Below are 14,976 nucleotides of genomic sequence, written 5' to 3'. Positions count from 1 at the left end.
GAAGAAGTCCATTTTAAGGGTATGATCCACAGGCCTGTGAATAATCCATGGCCTGGCAGCCTGATCTGTGACAGTGGTAAGAGCAATAATAGGCAAATGAAAAAGAAGCTGTTAGAATTTATTTCATGAAATGAATTGTTCAGGACCACCCAGGCAGACTATATGCACAGAGGCCTAGGAAAAGAGGCACCCGAAATATTTATTTATTTATTTATTTATTATTATTATTATTTTTTTTCGGTACGTGAGCCTCTCACTCTTGTGGCCTCTCCCGTTGCGGAGCACAGGCTTCGGACGCGCAGGCTCAGCGGCCATGGCTCACGGGCCCAGCCGCTTCGCGGCATGTGGGATCTTCCCAGACCGGGGCACGAACCCGTGTCCCCCGCATCGGCAGGCGAACTCTCAACCACTGCGCCACCAGGGAAGCCCCGAAATATTTATTTTTGATGGACTCAGATATTTGACATATTTGTTTTAAAGAATCAAAGTTGTTGTTGTTGGGAAAATAAGAATTTAACAGGTCTCATATATACATATATATATGTATATGATCTAAAATATGACACAAATAAACCTACCTACAAAACAGAACAGACTCACAGACATAGAGAACAGACCTATGGCTGCCAAGGGGGAGGGGGTGGGAGAGAGATGGATTGGGAGGTTGGGGTCAGCAGATGCAAACTATTATATACAGGATGGATAAACAACGAGGTCCTACTGTATAGCACAGGGAACTATTTTCAACATCCTGTGATAAGTCATAATGGAAAAGAATATGAAAAAGAATATATATAATATAACATATATATACCCAAATCACTTTGCTGTACAGCAGAAATTAATGCAACATTGTAAATCAACTGTACTTCAATAAAAAATTAATTTAGTAGGTCATGACTATCATTTTAAAAATTAGATGAAATGAACAGAAAATAGTATATCCCATGTGGTGAAGTTAAGTATATTGTTTCAAGAAACTTGTTATATATATGTAATGGGACACTATAAAAGCTATGCTTCCCACTGTGAGTTGTGGTACAAAAACTTCAAAAATCACTATTCAATGATATATACATACAATACATATCTGTTTCTTGTTATTTTTTTATGTCCCATATTATATACCATGCCTTTTGTGCTAAAATATCTTCTTTACGTAGTTGTGCTCTTTCAGAGGTTTGGATATCTAATTTCCAAAAATAATCATTGGGAACAAATCTGGTCCTAGACATTCTTTGGAAAAAATTTTGTCCTTCACTTTACAATTTACAGAGTATTTTAAAATAGGGTATATGTTAGTCTCATTTTATATGTGAGAAAATTAAGGTTCAAGAAGATGGGCTCATCTAATCCAGCTCTATCTAAACTCTGTAACCTACTGACATACTTTTAAATTCTATCCATTACCTCTTGTCCCTCCCCTATTAAAGATCTGTCTACGATCATTCAATGACTAAAATTTAAAATGAGTTTAAAAAGTGAAAATGCAAAGATGAAAAGGCCAGTTTGTAGTATCAAGGAGCTTTGCTAAGATGAATAACAACACAAAATGGTGAAAGTGCTAAGTTAGGCAGGAATGCTTTACTTGAGGTTGGAGAACAATACCAGAAGGAAGTTAACTAACATTTGGGGGTGGGAATATTCTTCCATGCATGGGAGTTTTCTACATAATGCAAAATGTTTAGCAACCCCCCCCTCCCCCATGCCTGTAACAGCCCTAGTCTTAGCCATAGCTAAAAATATCACCCATGTTATTTGTCTCTGTAGGCACTAGGGGATTGGGCTTCACCCAGTTTGAGGCCTACAGGTTAGGCTACAGAGTGGTGCTCTCTGCTGCCCTCTGTTGACATAGAAAGGTAAGATCAAGCCCTTAGCTGAAAAAAATGTGTCCTATCCCTTGGAGAAAAATGTCCCAAGAACAGCCTGGTGTTGAGGCTCAGTGAGAGTTCTGGGAATGTGGGGTGAGGCTGAGTAAAGGCTGGGAGCCACTCTTCCTGGTCCAGACTATAGCCAGTATTTGTCATTTGCTTGTCTTTGGCAAGTTGGCATGTTTGTAAAGGGAATAAAGGCTTGTCTTATACAAACACACCTTGTCCTTATGCTGCAGTTTGCCCAGGGCTTGAACCAAGCCTTCTTCTCTTTCTGATAGAATGATCATTTTGAGCTGGGTGGTTACAGTCAGTTATAAAAGTAGGTAAACTTGAAAGGGGAAGATTTGAGGAAACTGGATATGAGCAAATAGGACAATTCTTCCAAGGTAGTTCTTATCAAATGTAAAACTGGTAAGGCACACACCAGCGCTTTTCATTCCCATATTGGATTACAGTGTACAAGTTCACAGAGAAAAAACTGGAAGTCAGAGTGGAGAAGATGTTAACACAGAGTCAGTAAAGTGTGGCCTGCTTTTAAAATGAGCTTTATATGGCTACCCATAAACAGGCTCACTCTGTGTAGACCCACACTCAGCACTGCAGTCAGCTCTTTATTATTCACACTAATGAAGGGAACAGAGAAGACAGAACCCAAAAATCTTTCAGAGAAAGATCTGTTTTAAAGTTTCTCATAAATAGAGGAGGACCTTCAAGATGGTGGAGGAGTAAGACATGAAGATCACCTTCCTCCCCACAAATACATCAAAAATACATCTACATGTGGAACAGCTCCTACAGAACGCCTACTGAACGCTGGCAGAAGACCTCAGACTTCCCAAAAGGCAAGAGACTCCCCACGTACCTGGGTAGGGCAAAAGAAAAAAGAAAAATCAGAGACAAAAGAATGGGGATGGGACCTGTACCTCTAGGAGGGAGCTTGTGAAGGGGGAAACGTTTCTACACACTAGGAAGCCCTTTCACTGGTGGGGATGGGGTCGGGGGGAGGCTTCGGAGCCACGGAGGAGAGCCCAGCAACAGGGGTGCAGAGGGCAAAGCAGAGAGATTCCCACACAGAGGATCGGTGCTGACCAGCACTCACCAGCCCGAGAAGCTTGTCTGCTCACCCACCGGGACGGGTGGGGTCTGGGAGCTGAGGCTCGGGCTTCGCAGGTCAGATCCCAGGGAGAGGACCGGGGTTGGCTGCGTGAACACAGCCTGAAGGGGGCTAGTGTGCCACAGCTAGCCGGGAAGGAGTCTGGGAAAAAGTCTGGAGCTGCCGAAGAGGCAAGAGACCATTGTTTCGGGGTGCGCAAGGAGAGGGGATTCAGAGAACCACCTAAATGAGCTCCAGAGATGGGCGCGAGCGCGGCTATCAGCGCAGACAACAGAGACGGGCGTGAAACGCTAAGGCTGCTGCTGCAGCCACCAAGAATCCTGTGTGCAAGCACAGGTCACTATCCAGACCTCCCTTCCCGGGAGACTGTGCAGCCCGCCACTGCCAGGGTCCCGTGATCCAGGGACAACTTCCCGGGGAGAACATGTGGCGCACCTCAGGCCGTTGCAACGTCACGCTGGCCTCCGTCGCCGCAGGCTCGCCCCGCATTCCATACCCTGCCCTCCCCTAGGCCTGAGTGAGCCAGAGCCCCCTAATCAGCTGCTACTTTAACCCCGTCCTGTCTGAGCGAAGAACAGATGCCCTCAGGCAACCTACACGCAGTGGCGGGGCCAACTCCAAAGCTGAACCCCAGGAGCTGTGCGAACAAAGAAGAGAAAGGGAAATTTCCGCCAGCAGCCTCAGGAGCAGCGGATTAAATCTCCACAATCAACTTGATGTTCCATCCATCTCTGGAAGACCTGAACATACAATGAATCATCCCAAAACTAACGTGGTGGACTTTGGGAGCAACTGTAGACTTGGGGTTTGCCTTCTGCGTCTAATTTGTTTCTAGTTTTATGTTTATCTTAGTTTAGTATTTAGAACTTATTATCACTGGTAGATTTGTTTATTGATTTGGTTGCTTTCTTCCTTATATATATATATATATTTTTTTTTTTCTTTTTCTCTTTTTGTGAGTGTGTATCTTTATGCTTCTTTCTGTGATTTTGTCTGTATATGTTTGCTTTTACCATTTGTCCTAGGGTTCTGTCTGTCTGTTTTTTTTCTTTTTTACTATAGTTTTTAGCTCTTGTTATCACTGGATTGTTTTATTGGTTTGGTTGCTGTCTTCTTTTTTTTAAATTACTTTTTAATTTTTTTATTTTAACAATTTTTAATCTTTTTTATTTTAATAATTTTATTTATTTTATTTTATTTATTTATTTCTTTTTTTTCCTTTCTCCCTTTTCTTCTGAGTTGTGTGGCTGACAGGGTCTTGGTACTCTGGCCGGGTGTCAGGCCTGAGCCTCTGAGGTGGGAGAGACGAGTTCAGGACATTGGTCCACAGGAGACCTCCCGGCCCCTCATAATATCAATCGGCGAGAGCTCTCCCAGAGATCTCTGTCTCAATGCTAAGACCCAGCTCCACTCAATGACCAGCAAGCTCCAGTGCTGGACACCCCATGCCAAACAACTAGCAAGACAAGAACACAACCCCACCCATTAGCAGACAGGCTGCCTATAATCATAATAAGTTCACAGATGTCCCAAAACACACCACCAGACACGGTCCTGCCCACCAGAAAGACAAGATCCAGCTCCTCCACCAGAACACAAGCACCAGTCCCCTCCACCAGGAAGCCTACACAACCCACCGAACCAACCTTATCCACAGGGGGCAGACACCAAAAACAACGGGAACTACGAACATGCAGCCTGTGAAAAGGAGACCCAAACACAGTAAGTTAAGCAAAATGAGAAGACAGAGAAACACAGCAGATGAAGGAGCAAGGTAAAAAACCACCAGACCAAACAAATGAAGAAGAAATAGGCAGTCTACGTGAAAAAGAATTCAGAGTAATGAGAGTAAAGATGATCCAAAATCTTGGAAACAGAATGGGGAAAATACAAGAAACGTTTAACAAGGACCTAGAAGAATTAAAGAGCAAACAAACAATGATGAACAACACAATAAATGAAATTAAAAATTCTCTAGAAGGAATCAATAGCAGAATAACAGAGGCAGAAGAACGGATAAGTGACCTGGAAGATAAAATAGCGGAAATAACTACCACAGAGCAGAATAAAGAAAAAAGAATGAAGAGAATTGAGGACAGTCTCAGGGACAACTCTGGGACAACATTAAACACACCAACATTCGAATTATAGGGGTCCCAGAAAAAGCAGAGAAAAAGAAAGGGACTGAGAAAATATAAGAAGAGATTATAGTTGAAAACTTCCCTAATATGGGAAAGGACATAATCAAGTCCAGGAAGTGCAGAAAGTCCCATACAGCATAAATCCAAGGAGAAACACACCAAGACACATATTAAACCAATTATCAAAAATTAAATACAAAGAAAACATATTAAAAGCAGCAAGGGAAAAGCAACAAATAACATACAAGTGAATCCCCATAAGGTTAACAGCTGATCTTTCAGCAGAAACTCTGAAAGCCAGAAGGGAGGGGCAGGACATATTTAAAGTGATGAAAGGGAAGAAATCTACAACCAAGATTACTCTACCCAGCAAGGGTCTCATTTAGATTCGATGGAGAAATTAAAACCTTTACAGACAAGCAAAAGTTAAGAGAATTCAGCACCACAAAACCAGCTTTACAACAAATGCTAAAGGAACTTCTCTAGGCAGGAAACACAAGGAAGGAAAAGACCTACAATAACAAACCCAAAACAATTAAGAAAATGGTAAGAGGAGCATACATATTGATAATTACCTTAAATGTAAATGGATTAAATGCTCCAACCAAAAGACATAGACTGGCTGAATGGATACAAAAACAAGACCCATATATATGCTGTCTACAAGAGACCCACTTCAGACCTAGGGACACATACAGACTGAAAATGAGGGGATGGAAAAAGATATTCCATGCAAATGGAAATCAAAAGGAAGCTGGAGTAGCAATTCTCGTATCAGAAAAAGTAGACTTGAAATAAAGACTATTACAGGAGACAAAGAATTACACTACATAATGATCAAGGGATCAATCCAAGAAGAAGATATAACAATTGTAAATATTTATGCACCCAACATAGGAGCACCTCAATACATCAGGCAAATGCTAATAGCCATAAAAGGGGAAATGAACAGTAACACAATAATAGTAGGGGACTTTAACACCCCACTTTCACCAATGGACAGATCACCCAAAATGAAAATAAATAAGAAAACACAAGCTTTAAACGATACATTAAACAAGATGGACTTAATTGATATTTATAGGACATTCCATCCAAAAACAACAGATTACACTTTCTTATCAAGTGTGCATGGAACATTCTCCAGGATAGATCACATCTTGGGTCACAAATCAAGCTTTCATAAATTTAAGAAAATTGAAATCATATCAACTATCTTTTCTGACCACAACACTATAAGACTAGATATCAATTACAGGACAAAAAAAACTGTAAAAAATACAAACACATGGAGGCTAAACAATACACTACTAAATAACCAAGAGACCACTGAAGAAATCAAAGAGGAAATCAGAAAATACCTAGAGACAAATGACAGTGAAAACACGATGATCCAAAACCTGTGGGATGCAGCAAAAGCAGTTCTAAGAGGGAAGTTTATAGCAATACAATCCTACCTCAAGAAACAAGAAAAATCTCAAATAAACAACCTAACTTTACACCTAAAGCAATTAGAGAAGGAAGAACAAAGAAACCTCCAAAGTCAGCAGAAGGAAAGAAATCATAAAGATCAGATTAGAAATAAATGAAAAAGAAATGAAGGAAATGATAGCAAAGATCAATAAAACTAAAAGCTGCTTCTTTGAGAAGACAAACAAAATTGATAAACCACTAGCCAGACTCATAAGGAAAAAAGGGAGAAGATTCAAATCAACAGAATTAGAAATGAAAAAGGAGAAGTAACCACTGACACTGCAGAAATACAAAGGATCATGAGAGATTACTACAAGCAACTATATGCCAATAAAATGGACAACCTGGAAGAAATGGACAAATTCTTAGAAAAGCACAACCTTCTGAGACTGAATCAGGAAGAAATATAAAATAGAAACAGACCGATCATATGTACTGAAACTGAAACACTGATTAAGAATCTTCCAACAAACAAAAGCCCAGGACCAGATGGCTTCACAGGCGAATTCTATCAAACATTTAGAGAAGAGCTAACACCTAACCTTCTCAAACTCTTCAAAAATATAGCAGAGGGAGGAACACTCCCAAACTCATTCTACGAGGCCACCATCACCCTGATACCAAAACCAGACAAAGATGTCGCAAAGAAAGAAAACTACAGGCCAATATCACTGATGAACATAGATGCAAAAATCCTCAACAAAATACTAGCAAACAGAATCCAACAGCACATTAAAAGGATCATACACCAGGATCAACTGGGGTTTATCCCAGGAATGCAAGGATTCTTCAGTATATGCAAATCAATCAATGTGATATACCATATTAACAAATTGAAGGAGAAAAACCATATGATCATCTCAATAGATGCAGAAAAAGCTTCTGACAAAATTCAACACCTATTTATGATAAAAACTCTCCAGAAAGCAGGCATAGAGGGAACTTACCTCAACATAATAAAGGCCATATATGACAAACCCACAGCAAGCATCATTCTCAATGGTGAAAAACTGTAAGCATTTCCACTAAGATCAGGAACAAAACAAGGCTGCCCACTCTCACCACTATTTTTCAACATAGTTTTGGAAGTTTTAGCCACAGCAATCAGAGAAGAAAAAGAAATAAAAGGAATCCAAATCGGAAAAGAAGTAAAACTCACTGTTTGCAGATGACATGATACTATACATAGAGAATCCTAAAGATGCTACCAGAAAACTACTAGAGCTAATCAATGAATTTGGTAAAGTAGCAGGATACAAAATTAATGCACAGAAATCTCTTGCATTCCTGTACACTAATGATGAAAACTCTGAAAGAGAAATTAAGGAAACATTCCCATTTACCATTGCAACAAAAAGAATAAAATACCTAGGAATAAACCTACCTAAAGGGACAAAAGACCTGTATGCAGAAAACTATGACACTGATGAAAGAAAATAAAGACGATACAAACAGATGGAGAGATATACCATGTTCTTGGATTGGAAGAATCAACATTGTGCAAATGACTATACTACCTAAAGCAATCTACAGATTCGATTCAATCCCTATCAAACTGCCAATGCCATTTTTCACAGAACTAGAACAAAAAATTTCACAATTTTTATGGAAACACAAAAGACCTGAATAGCCAAAGCAATCTTGAGAAAGAAAAACGGAGCTGGAGAATCAGGCTCCCTGACTTCAGACTATACTACAAAGCTACAGTAATCAAGATAGTACTGGCACAAAAATAGAAATATAGATCAATGGAACAGGATAGAAAGACCAGAGATAAACCCATGCACATATGGTCACCTTATCTTTGATAAAGGAGGCAAGAATATACAATGGAGAAAAGACAGCCTCTTCAATAAGTGGTGCTGGGAAAACTGGACAGCTACCTGTAAAAGAATGAAATTAGGATATTCCCTAACACCATACACTCCTTGTCTTGCTGGAGTTTCTCCCTTGCTAGCTGAGAGGAAGGAAAATGGCCATGTTGGGGAACCCCACATGGCAAAGAAGTACAGGTGGTCTCTATAAGCTGAGGGACACCTCTATCCAATAGGTAATAGTGACCAAAAAAACCAAAAACCAAAAACCAAACAAACAAAAAAACCCAACCCCAAAACAAAAAGCTGAAGCTCTCAGTCCTACAACCACAAGGAACTGAATGCTGTCAGTAACTACACGAGCTCCCCAGTCAAGTTTCCAGATGAGAATCCAACCCTGGCCAACACCTTGATTGAAGACTTGTAAGACCCTAAGCAGAAGGCCCAACTAGGCCATGTTCAAAGTCCTGACCCACAGAAACTGAGATAATAAATGTGTGTTGTTTTAAGCCACTAAGATAATATTGTGATGCATCAATAGAAAACTAATACACCCACAGAATTCAACACCATCCTGACTAGAGACAACTTGGTTAATATAGAAAGCAACTAAAACTCTTGAGGTACACCCAATAAAGATTATAATGGCATACTTGAATACTCCGTTTTATATAAATAATAGTAACATAATAGAGCAAACTCAAATAAGCATGGTTTACAAGCCTAACACTTTGTTAGTGATAGTCACATTCAGCAGCAATAATCATACACAGTGCTATATTAGTTAGTAAGGAGAATTATGAAAAGTATAAAAGATACAGCCCCCCCCTTCCAATATCCTTTGTTTCCTAAGTCTTATCTGTGTCATCTGGGAGTTTCTTTATATAAAGGTCTTATTTCCCAGTGTTTCTAAAATAGCAAAGCCAGAGGAATAGATAAGGCACGGAGAGCAGCTTGTAGGCAGCATGGAAAACTGCAGAAGGGGAGGATGAGTGAATTGGTTATGTATTGAAGCATAACAAATTGCCCAAAACCTAGCAGCTTAAAACAACAAACCTTTATTATTTCACATAGTTTCTGAAGGTCAGGAATCTGGGAGCAGCTTAGGTGGGTGGTTCCAGCTCAGGGTCTCTCAGGAAGTTTCAGTCAAGCTGTTGACTGGGATGCAGTCATCTGAAAGCTTGCCTGGGGCTTGAGGAACTAAAGTTGACCCCTGGACAGCACAGGTTTGAACTGTGCAGGTCCACTTACATGTGGCTTTTAAAAAATTACATGTGGCTTTTAAAAAATTGCATGTGGCTTTTAAAAATATTACAGTAATACATGATCTGCGGTTGCTTGAGTATCTGGATGTGGAACTGTAGATATGGAAGACCCATGACTAAAGAGGGCCACCTGTAAGTTATATGTGGATTTTTAACTGAGCAGAGGGTTGGTCCCCCAAACCTCCCTACATTGTTCAAGGGTCAATTGTACTTCCAAGACTGTTCACTCACATAGTTGTTTGCAGGGGCCCTCAATTCCTTGAAAACAGGAATTTCTGACTGTCCTCATGACAAGGCAGCTGGCTTCCCCCAAAGAAAGTTAATCAAGAGCAAGGAAAAAGCTGCAGTGCTTTTTATGCCCTAGTTCAGGGATTAGCAAACTTTTTTTTAATAGATCTTTATTGGAGTATCATTACTTCAGAATACTGTGTTAGTTTCTGTTGCACAACAAAGCAAATCAGCCATATACATACACATGTACCCATATCCCCTCCCTCTTGAGCCTCCCTCCCATCCTCCCTATCCTACCCTTCTAGGTCATCGCAAAGCACTGAGCCGATCTCCCTGTGCTATGCAGCTGCTTCCCACCAGCCAACTATTTTACATTCGGTAGTGTATATATGTCGATGCTACTCTCACTTTGCCCCAGCTTTGCCCTCCCACCCCATGTCCTCAAGTCCATTTTCTATGTCTACCTCTTTATTCCTGCCCTGCAACTAGTTCATCAGTACCTTTTTTTTTTTTTTTTTTTAGATTCCATATATATGCATTAGCATACGGTATTTGTTTTTCTCTTTCTGACTTACTTCACTCTGTATGACAGACTCTAGGTCCATCCACCTCACTACCAATAACTCAGTTTCATCTCTTTTTATGGCTGAGTAATGTTCTTTTGTATATATGTGCCACATCTTCTTTATCCATTCATCTGTCAGTGGACACTTAGGTTTCTTCCATGTCCTGGCTATTGTAAATAGTGCTGCAATGAACATTGTGGTACATGACTCTTTGAATTATGGTTTTCTCAGGGTATATGCCCAGTAGTGGGATTGCTGGGTCATATGGTAGTTCTATTTTTAGTTTTTTAAGGAACCTGCATACTGTTTTCCATAGTGGTTTATCAATTTACCAACAGTGCAGGACGTTTCCCTTTTCACCACACCCTTTCCAGCATTTATTGTTTCTAGATTTTTTGATAATGGCCATTCTGACCAGCGTGAGGTGATAACTCATTGTCGTAAACTTTCTTGAAGGGCTAAATAATAAATATTTTAGGCTTGCATGCCATAGAGTATTGTAACTACTTACCTCAGTTGTTTCATTGCAAAGTCAGCTACATACAATATGTAAACAAATGGGGACGATATGTTCCGATACAACTTGATTTATAAAAATAGGCGTCCAGCCCATATAGTAAAGTTCGCTAACCCCTGACCTGGTCTCAAAGCTGCATGCCCTCATTTTCCCTTTATTCATTCATTAGAAGCAAGTCATTAGGGTCCAGCTCACACTCCAGGGGAGAGGAATTAGGCTCTATCTCTTGAAGGGAGGAATAAAAGAATTTCTGGATGTATTTTAAAACCATCACAATGGGCTTAACACATAGTAAGCAGAATATGGGTTAAATATTGCATTCGTTTCTTAGGTCTGCTGTTACAAATTATACAAACTGGGTGGCTTAAAGCAACAGAAATTTATTCCCTCACAGTTCTTGAGACTAGAAGTCTAAAATCAAGGTATCAGTGGGGCCATGCTCCCTCTGAAGGCTCTAGGGAGAATCTTTCCTCTTCCTAACTTCTGGTGGCTCCCAGCAATCCTTGGTGTTCCTTGGCTTGTAGTTGTTTCACTCCAATCTCTACCTCTGTCTTCAAATGGCCCCTTCTCTCTCTGTGTGTCCTCTCCTCTTCTTATAAGGGTACCACTCATTGGATTTAGGGCCCATCCTACCCAGAACGACCTCGTATTAACTTAAATAATCATAACTACAAAGAGTCTATTTCCAAATAAGGTCACATTCTGAGGTTCTAGGTGAATATGGATTCTAGAGGAACACTATTCAACACCCCCCCTACACACAATAGTGCCCCTACCAAGTTCTCTGTCCTCACTTCCTGCCACTCCTAGCTCTAGGCTCTAGTCAGAGTGAATGGCTCGTTCTCCTAACCTGCTAGGCTATATGATCTTGCTGTTGCTCTCCCTAGAGTGCCCTGTCACCTCTTCCTTGCTTCTACTTAACCTTTAAGATTATCCCTTCAGAATCCCTTGATGACACCCCTGGATCTGTTGGACGTGTTTCCACAGCACCCTTTGCATATTTCTAACACATCTGTATTGTAATGACTAGTATATAAGTTTGTATTCTACACTAAACCCTAAGCTGCTTGATATCAGTAACTGTCATTTTCATTCCTGTGTCTTCAGCAACTAGCAGAGTACTTCGATAAACAGAAAGTATTCAAGAAACATTTGTTGATTGAACAAAGTTACAGGATTTTCTTCTTGTAAATTCTTAAATGCAGGATAAAATCTCTTTGGGCTAGGACAATTGTAACACAGTCCTTCCTGAACACAGGAGGCTAGATTTGTTATTTCAATAATTACTTTTATTAAAGTCTCTCTAGGCCCGAGCCATGGCAATAAAGGACTGTGGGTGCACAGCTGGCCCGCATCTGGAACACATAAGGGCAGGCAAGTTGATGAGTACTGTTCTGAATCCCTTCTACCACTCTCCACCAACCAGGCAATGTGAACTGCGAAGCAGTGTTGAATATTCTAGTTTTATATATTATGAATCAAAGTAGAAATATCCTTTCTCTAACTTTTTTCTTTCTTGATACTTGAAGGCTCATTACTTTAAGCAATAAAGTTTGGTTGCCTTATAGCAAGAACAGTTTTTAAATTGAAATTTTTATTGAGATAATTGTAGATTCACATACAGTTAGAAGAAATAATACAGAGCAATCCCTTGTAAACTTTGTCCAGTTTTCCCCAGCGTTAACGTTATGTAAAATTATAGTATGATATCACAAACAGGATAGTGATATTGACATAATCCACTGATCTTACTCAGATTTCCCCCATTTTATTTGTATTCATTTGTGTGTGTATGTGTTTGTGTGAGTGTGCATTACATTCTATACAATTTTATCATCTGTGTAGGTTTATATGTCCACCACTACAGTTAAAATACTGAACAGTTTCAACACCGCAAGTATCCCTTATGTTACCCTAAAGCATGTTCTATTACATCCCATCTTTTATGTTCCTATTGTCATATTTTATATACACAGACTTTACATTCTATAAGAAATGATATCATGTTAATATGTAGAATGTGATCATTTAAGGATACACAGTAAAATGGCTACAGCCAAGTACTAAAAAATATTAAAAAGATACAGCTAAGCAGTCATTAGATGAATTGAAATAGAATACTACAAAACATTTGATTAAACTAAAGTCAATTGATCAATCAAAGGAAGAAATAAGGAACAAAAAACCCCAGAAGGGATAAACAGAAAACAAAAAACAAAGTACACCTAAGTACAAACATATCAATAACTACATTAGGGCTTCCCTGGTGGCGCAGTGGTTGAGAGTCCGCCTGCCGATGCAGGGGACACGGGTTCGTGCCCCGGTCCTGGAGGATCCCACATGCCGCGGAGCGGCTGGGCCTGTGAGCCATGGCCGCTGGGCCTGCGTGTCCGGAGCCTGTGCTCCATGGCGGGAGAGGCCACAGCAGTGAGAGGCCCGCGTACCAAAAAAAAAAAAAAAAAAAAAAAAAAAAAAAAAAAAAAACTACATTAAATGTAGATGGACTAGAAGGTAAAGACTGAGACTGGATTAAAAAAAGCAAGATCTGATTATATGCTATTTCTAAGAAACACAACTCATATATAAAAAAGACAGACAATTTGAAAATAAAAGGAGGAAGGAATGATATACCATTCAAATACTAAGCATAAAAAAGCTGGTGTGACTGTTTTACCAGACAAAACAGACTTCAAAACAAAGAGCATTAGCAGAGATAGAGAGGGAGATTTAATAATAATAAAAGGGCCACTTAATCAAGAAGACAAAATAATCCTAAATATGGACAAAATCAACAACAGAGCTTCAAAGTATGGGATGACAGAACTACAGAAATAGATAAGTCTACAATCATAGCGATTTTAACACCCCTTTCTCAATAATAGGTAGTAATGGAAGTAGACAAAAGAAATCCATAAGCAGATAGACTTAAACAAAACTATCAACCATCTTGCTCTAATTGACACTCATAGAACATTGCACTTAGCAGCCGCAGAATACATAAGTGCAAAGATAGTTGCACCAATATAGACCTTATTCTGGGCCTTAAAATGTTTCTCAATAAATTTCCAGGGACTTCCCTGGTGGTCCAGCGTTTGAGACTCTGTGTTCCCAATGCAGGGGGCCCAGGTTCAACCCCTGGTCAGGGAACTAGATCCCACATGCCACAATTAAGAGCCTGCATGTTGCAACTAAAGATCCCACATGCTGCAACTAAAGATCCCACGTGCCACAACAAAGATCCTGCACGTGGCAACAAAGATCCCGAGTGCTGCAACTAAGACCGGAGCAGCCAAATAAATAAATAAATAAAATTTAAAAAATAAATAAATTTCCAGACTGAAATCTTAAAGAGTATGTTCACTGACCATATACAAATTAAATTAGACATCAGTAAGATAAGTATTTTTATATATCGATAAGATACCTTTTTAAAAAATCCCTGTTCACCTCACACCTGTCAGAATCGTCAAAAAGACCACAAATAACAAGTGTTGATGAGGATACACAGAAAAGGGAACCCTTGTACACTGTTGGTGGGATTGTAAATTGGTGCAGCCACTATGGAAAACAGTATGGAGGTTCCTCAAAAAACTAAAAATAGAACTGCCACATGAGCCAGCAATTCCACTCCTGGGTATGTATATGAAAAAAAATAAAAACTAATTTGAAAAGATACATGCACCCCAATGTTCATAGCAGCATTATTAGCCAAGATATGGAAGCAACCTAAGTGTCCTTCAACAGATGAATGGATAAAGATGTGGTATATATACACAATGGAATATTACTCAGTCATAAAAAAGAATGGAATTCTGCCATTTGCAAAAAGATAGATGGACCCAGAGAGTATTATGCTTAGTGAAATAAGTTACAGAAAGACAAATACTCTATGTTATCACTTATATATGGAATCTAAAAAATAAAACAAACAAATGTATACAGCAAAACAAACAGACTTACAGATATAGAGAACAAACTAGT

The sequence above is a fragment of the Pseudorca crassidens genome, chromosome 5 (assembly GCF_039906515.1).
Source record: "Pseudorca crassidens isolate mPseCra1 chromosome 5, mPseCra1.hap1, whole genome shotgun sequence".
Taxonomy (NCBI): domain Eukaryota; kingdom Metazoa; phylum Chordata; class Mammalia; order Artiodactyla; family Delphinidae; genus Pseudorca; species Pseudorca crassidens.
Note: the sequence above shows the minus strand (reverse complement) of the source record.